The sequence below is a fragment of the Megascapheus bottae genome, chromosome X (assembly GCF_031878675.1).
Source record: "Megascapheus bottae isolate mThoBot1 chromosome X, mThoBot2.hap1, whole genome shotgun sequence".
NCBI classification, from domain to species: Eukaryota; Metazoa; Chordata; class Mammalia; order Rodentia; family Geomyidae; genus Megascapheus; species Megascapheus bottae.
In genome coordinates this window covers 57,204,285-57,211,803 of record NC_143547.1, presented here as the reverse complement: position 1 = coordinate 57,211,803, position 7,519 = coordinate 57,204,285, and the positions used below count along the sequence as shown (strand labels likewise).

General features: G+C 35.4%; 1 pseudogene; it reads left to right on the top strand.

Moving 5' to 3' along the window:
- Window positions 1–608: 608 nt before the first annotated feature.
- Window positions 609–6,645, top strand: LOC150041141 (centrin-2 pseudogene; annotated as a pseudogene).
- The last annotated feature ends 874 nt before the right edge of the window (window positions 6,646–7,519 follow it).

The following is a 7,519-nucleotide window of genomic DNA, read 5'->3' as shown; positions in this document are numbered from 1 at the left end:
AAGTATTATGTGAGCATCACTTTTGATTCTATGTCTACATGGACATTGTTTAACACAAATAAATGCACTTTTTAGTGGCATGGTATTTTGAAATCCTTTTAATCAATTTTTAATAATAAGTATAGCTAATTATGGGTTACATGGTATATAGAAATTGAATGCATTTAAATTATACAAGTAATGATAACATCAATATGATTGGTGTAATCACCTCTTCAAACATTTGGCATTTCTGAGTCTGGGATACATACAAGATCCTCTATACTAGCTGTTCTAAAATGATATAATTATTAAGATAACAATAAAAATACTAGGGGCCTGTTTTAATATGAATTAAGAAGACCAGACTTCAGTATTACAAAACTAAAGTAGAAATGCTGAAACATTATTGGATGATTAAAGAAATTACTAAATTCATGGTACTATAGATATTAGAACAAGTTGAATAAATGAAATCAGAGGCCCCTGCTAATTTTTTGTAACAGAGTTCCTGGAAAGATGCAGAATAAAATAAAATAACCTCACAGAATGCACCAATACTGGAGTAAATTGTCATTGCTAAGACTTTCAAATAGGTATTTTCTTTAAGTGAGGGTACATGGTGAAAGATGGCGTTTGAATCCTCTTTGTTAATATAAGTGAAAGTTTCTTGAAAAGTAGAGATCACACATATGCATTGAACTATTAGATGGCATAAATGCAAAATTACTATGGATACCAGTAAATTCTAGGTCCTGGAATCTGTAATCATTGATTGTAGTGAGCAGTAAGATGAACAAGTGAGACATACAGTTAATGTGTTGCCTGATTTAATGAACTGCATAATATCACAAAGACTGGGAAGCAGAAAGCTACTGGCTGCCTCTAGTGTGGTAAATCTCAATCCCTGATCCAATGCCCACAGACTAAAGTTATTTGGAAATCTTTTGCCCATAATTTGAATGGTAATCTAGTCCTCCATTAAAATGGACATCAAGAATATGCTTTAAATATTTTTAGCAAATATTTCTTAGATCCTTCAGTCAAGTTATTTCATGTAATTTACCAAATGGGGATTACACAAGAGCAATTAAATTGCATAATATTCCCTTTCAGGCCTGTCAATACAGGATTTAAGCTGACACTAAGACCAAGTTACCAAAAGCAGTGCTGCAATTACTCAGAATTCACGCTGAAGCTGTGTTACTATGGACACACTGCTGGTCATTGATTGGTCTCCGCATGCATCACTAAGATGAACATAGTTTGCGGCTAATAGAGTCTTCATATTGATTCTTTAAACCTATAATATTACTTCTTTTGTGTATTCAATAAATCTGGACCAATATCACATATAGAGTAATATTAAAGAGACAATATCACCCTCCAAGTTTAAATAGTGAAAATGTGGTAGATCATTCTCTATTACTTTAACAATCATTTAAATACTTACATGTCCCTATAACACCAGAGGCTTGAAGGTGGATGATGACAGTCTATGCTAAACTTATAAAATTGTATCCTTGACTCCTCTGTGCTAGAGAAGAACTTTTTATCAGGTCAAAATAACAGACTGGGGCACTTTTTTGCATCTAGTCAAATATCAGGTGCTTTTTTCAGTTATTACAAGGAGGGGATAACATTTTGTTTAGTATTATGTGGGGTTAGGAACAGTACACACATTTTGCTATCTTTTAGGTTTGAAATACTTCAAGGGAAAATTCTGGGTGGCATCCTATCTTTTCTTTTGATATCTAAGTAGAATCATGACCTATTGTACACAGCGAAGAGATTGGTTAATACACCCACTTATTTCATTATATTATAATTTATAATTTTATTAGTTTGTTAATTTTTTGTTTCTTTTCTGTGTTGTCTCCTCAGATTTACATCTGTATTAGAGATTATGTTTCTGGAGGTGACAATATATAAAGGAGAGTATAGCACGAAAAGAAATTTCATAGCAGTGTTGGTATAGATAAAAATAGTACAGACTGAAGATAGAGTATATAGGAGATTGCTAACAATTCAATAATTCTATTTATGTTATCTTTTTTTGTAGGTAGTATCATTTTACACATAGAGGTTAGCCATCCCATCTCCTTTGTTGAATGGATAATCAGAAAAGAATATGCAATCAGACTTTTAAAAAGCACTAGTTAAGCCATTCATTGAGAAATAAATCAAAATATAATAAAATATAGTAAATCTTGTTATTGTGATGCAGAAGTGGTTAAATATCAGAAAACACTTAAATATACCAAATATGAAAACTAGGATTCTTTTCTGGTGAAGTGCATTATTAAAAAAAAACAGTTGATGATTGGTGTTGGTGTCTCAAACCTGTAATTCTAGTTACTCCTGAGGCTGAAATCTTAGGGTCATGGTTCAATGACAGCCTGGGCATGAAAGTCCATGAAACTCATATATCCAATTAGCCACTAGAAAATTGGAAGTGTTACCCATTCCAACCTTGAGCAAAAAGAGCTCAGGGACGGCATATACATCCCAAGTTCAATCCCTATGACCAACCAACAAAGAAAAAAAAGAGATAAAGAAAAAAAACATTTGAGATAATAGAATAGATAATTTTTCATTCTAAAACTGAAAATATTTTACAGTTATCACCTCAGAAATCATTAAAATTTCAAATATTGCTTTGTGTAGCAATATTGAGACCTGTAATAGAGACCTGAAATGTGCTATTTTATGTGTCCTGAATGTCCTCTTAAAGGGCCATGAGTTAAAAGTTTCATTCCCAAGGTTGTATGGTACTGATATCTTTACAAAATGAAACCTTATAAGATGTCAGTAAACTATCAGGCTTTTGTCATATACAGAGCTATCGAATCTTAGCCCTTTTCTCTTTCTCCTCTTTTATTTTTGTACAGGAAGTGAGAAAGGAGACCTACCGTGTACTTCCCAACATTGTCATCTAACATGCATAGCAAGTCCCAAAATAATAGATCTGCTATGTCTTATACTAGGGCCTCAAAACTGAGATCTTTGTAATAGCCACCTAATCTTTGATGAGGGAGACAAAATTATCAGATGGAAAAAATAAAGACTCTTCGGCAGATGGTGCTGACGCCATTGGCTATACACATGTATAAAACTGCAGGTTGATCCTTACATATCACCCTGAACTGCAGCCAACTCCAAATGGATCACAGACCTCTAGATAACAGCAGAAACTCTGAAAATATTAGCAGAAAGGATAAGGGATACATTAGGGCTTCTTAACAAGGTTAAAACTTCCTAAATAAAGATTCAGAAACAACAATTCAAAGAAAGTCTGGATAAATGGGGTAGCACTAAACTCCAGAGATTCTGCAGGGGAAAGGACATAGATATCCAGTTACATAGAAATACACAGATTTGAGGACGATTTTCACTAGCTATACAACAAACAAGAGCTTCATATCAGAAATATACTTGGAGTTTAAAAAATTACCCCTCTGTTGCTACTCTCCAGCAACACGGGGACGGGGAGGGACACACAGGGCCAGCCTGTAGTCCCCTGAAGCTGAGTGAGATGGTACGTATTGATGACCCAGCCCTCCCCCAATTACCGGGGAAGAAAAAACCACACTGAGTCCGGAGCTGTGTCAACCATGAAAGTGCATCAAATCTCTGCGCTGATCTGATCTCTCTTTACTGCATCAGGCAATTAGTTATATACTGTTGGGGAGAGAGAAGGTGGGAACTGGGAAGCTAGCCAATAGGAAGAGGGCCACCGTGCCACCACTAAGGGTCTGGGGGGGGCTTTCAGGTACTGTGCAGGACCAGTGCAGGAAAGCCTGCGAGACCTGCACTGCTGCGAGACCCGCGCAACTGCAGGTGGCTCAGTCGAGTCACGTACACAGAGATGCCTTACTAGAGGTATGTAAGGACCGAATGCCTGGCCAAAGCCTTTCAATGGCCACTGAGCCAGAATCAGGCCTCAGAGATGGAAGTCAGGCCACAACACCCCTCTTCCACACTACTTTCCAGAGTGGCTGAACTACTTTACAATCCCACTAGCAGTGTAGTAGGGTTCCTTTTTCTCCACAACCCCGGCAGCAACTGTCATTGTCTGAGTTCAAAATCTTGGCCATCCTTGTTGGGGTAAGGTGGTATCTTAGGGTTGTTTTTTTCATATATTTTTTATTATAATTAATAGAAGGGTTACATAATATTTGCCAGATAGATGGTGCATTAATTCCCATATATTGATACCCTTTCACATGTCTTGGTCCCCATTTCCCTCCCCCCCACCCCCACCCCTCATCTTGTTTTCCCCCGTTTCCTATCCAATTTCAAATAACCAAATACAAATATATCTGATATATCAGGTAACAAAGTGAGATATTGTAACAATATGAGATAACCAAGGGACAGCAAAAGAGATGAGAGATAACATAGTATTTTAAGAACAACTATCATTCATTATATGGCTTATGTTTCTATATCCTAGAGATCCTTTCATTTAGCGTCCTACTATATGGCCTTTTGTATCAAGGTTTTGCTCTATTGCAAATCTCTGCTAGGAGAGCCGAAGGTTTCTACTGATTATTACAAATGAGGGAAACCATTGAGACTAAGTTCCTTTGAATCTGGCTTACTTCACTTAATATGATCTTTTCTAAGTCTTTCCATTTCCTAACAAATGGGGCAATGTCATTCTTTCTGACAGCAGCATAGAATTCCATTGTGTACAAATACCACATCTTGTTGATCCACTCATCAGCTGAGGGACATCTAGGTTGGTTCCATATCTTTGCTATGGTAAATAGTACTGCAATGAACATTGTTGTGCTGGTGGATTTAGTATGTCCTTGTTTCTGGATGATTGGGTAAATGCCAAGTAGTGCAGAAAACTAAAGTTGGAACCTTCTTTGTCACCCTGTACTAGAATTAACTCCAAATGGAGTTACAAAATGATGGTGAAATATACAAAACCAATATGTAGTACGGAAGTGTTGATTTTAGAAAAAAACACTATTGTATAATCTCTAGTATGATTCAGTTATAATTTAATAAATGGACACACTTATGTAGTGCTTAATAAATGTTACCCCAGTGCTCTCAGAAAAAATTCAACTCAATTGTGATTCTAATATGAATATTCCAAATTAGGCTTTCAAAAAGACATTAATCCATATCTCTGAGGATTATACAAATAAAGGCTAAATTGCTAATACAAATAAGACTTCTCAAAATTATCATAATTGGCTATTCATTTTCTCTAGTGAAAATGATTTGGAGGGAGATAAAATGCATAGCCTGAACTGAAGATGGTTTTTGTAGTACTTAGCAAAAAATAATTTTGAAATAAATTATTTTATAAATGCATGTAAATGTGTCTTTGAATAAATCACAGATTACTCAGAGCTCTCATTTCATTATCTATAAAATGAGAAAAGTGATACCCTCCCTGTAGGTTTGTTGCAGAGATTAATGAGACAATGCTTTTGCAAACTCTTTGCAAATAGTATTGAGATAAATACTATGTGACCTTACTCTTATTTGCAGGAGTAATTTAACTGCCTAGAAATAGAAATGTTTTGAGGATTCTTCATTTTAGAAACCAATTAATTATATCTATTACATAAATTATTTTGGTTGTTTATTTTACTATAATTTTCTCATTACATTATCTATTAACTGATTCTTTTCTTTGCTATTTTTCACTTAATTTTTAAATTAGTATCTATTTAGAATATCGGTTCCTTTATTGGATGAAGAATGGGCCAAGATTTGATTCCCATAATTTACGTTGTACCTTCACTATTAACAGATTCTTTTTTTTTCTTTTTTGTTGGGATTTTTAGTTTAACACACTTTTATTTTTCAGATTTTATCTTACTTATTATTATATCCTGAAGTATTAGAGTCAAATTCAGAAAGTTATTAACTATCCCAAGATTACTGACTTATGTTTTAATCTAGGATTTTAAAATTTGCTAATATTAACATATTTATAGGGTTTTATTTTGTGTGACAGCACTCTGATTTTGAATCAGGTCCTTTTCCTTGATAGTACTGTACCACTTGATCCATACTCTCTCATTTTGAGTCAATTTCTGAACATGATGAGATATAGGGTTCTAGCTTCACTCTTTGTGAAGAATTTGGTTTTCACATGTCAAAGAGAATGTTCTTATTCCTAGTTTCTTAAGGACATATATCATGAGGGTGCAGATTCCCTTGGCAATGGCTTCCAATTTTAAGAAGTCCCAAACCAGAGCTTACTGGGAGCAAAAACAGGAAATCCGGGAAGACTTCGATCTCCTTGATGCCAATGGAACTGGTAGTATTGATGTTAAAGGACTAAAGATGGCAATGAGCGCCCTTGGTTTGAGCCCAAGAAAGAAGAAATCCAGAAAACGATAAGTGAAATTGATAAGGTACAGGAAAAATGAACTTCAGTGACTTCTTGACTGTGATAACTCAGAAAATGTCTGAGAAAGATACCAAAGAAGAAATCCTGAAAGCTTTCACTTTGATGAAGATGAAACTGGGAAGATAGCTTTCAAAAATTCGAAGCAGGTGGCCAAAAAGTTGGGTGAAAATCTGACTGATGAGGAGCTGCAGGAAGTGATTGACGAAGCTGATCGGGATGGAGATGGAGAGGTCAATGTGCAAGAATTGCTGCACATTATGAAAAAGATCAGCCTCTATTAAGATCAGTGTCTTCTTTTCTAATGCAAGCAAGCATGCCTGCTGTTGTGTGAAATCTGGCTTTCGACAACCTAATTCCCCCGCCCTCAGACTTCACCATACAACTTTAGCCATGACTTTAAATCTCTTGTAGCTTTTTGAAAGTATTCTTTGGTATTAAGGTTATTTGTAAAATGACCTGCTGATTTTTAAAAAGCAGAAAGAAAGCTTATTCAAGTGGAGAAAAGGGTCATAAAGTCCGACTACTTGCCATTTCACCTGAATTGGTTCACTCTTGTCATGCCTTTCCACACAGATACAGCCACATTATACAAAAGAAAAGCAGCATGTACCGTGCTGCCTGAAGCAGTGATCATTCTTCAGTGGTTCTGATTTTTAACTCATACCTGATATACACACAGCTTTGTCTTTTATAAAATGTAGTGAATTCTTGCTTTGGTATTTGGGTGTTTTGTTGTTTTTTATACTGTCTTAAAATAAAAACTTCCTTAAATGTAACTTTTAAAAAAAGGCATATAATGTGAGGATGTCAAATTTTATCAAAACATTTTAATGGGTTCATTGAAACAATCCTGTGACTTCATCTGTAATTTCATTTATTTATTATATTATATTTACTTATTTTTATATGTCTCATCTCATGTAAGACATGGAAGTATGTAAATTGTCCTTGGCAGCATCTCATTTTTTACTTTTGTTTGTTTGTTTTTGCCAGTCCTGGGGCTTGAACTCAGAGCCTGGTCACTGTCCTTGGACACATGTTGCTAAAGACTAGTGCTCTACCACTTGAGCCACACAGTGCCACTTGCAGCTTTTTCTGTATATGTGGTCCTGTGGAATCGAACTCAAGGGTTCATGCATGGTAGTCGAGCACTCT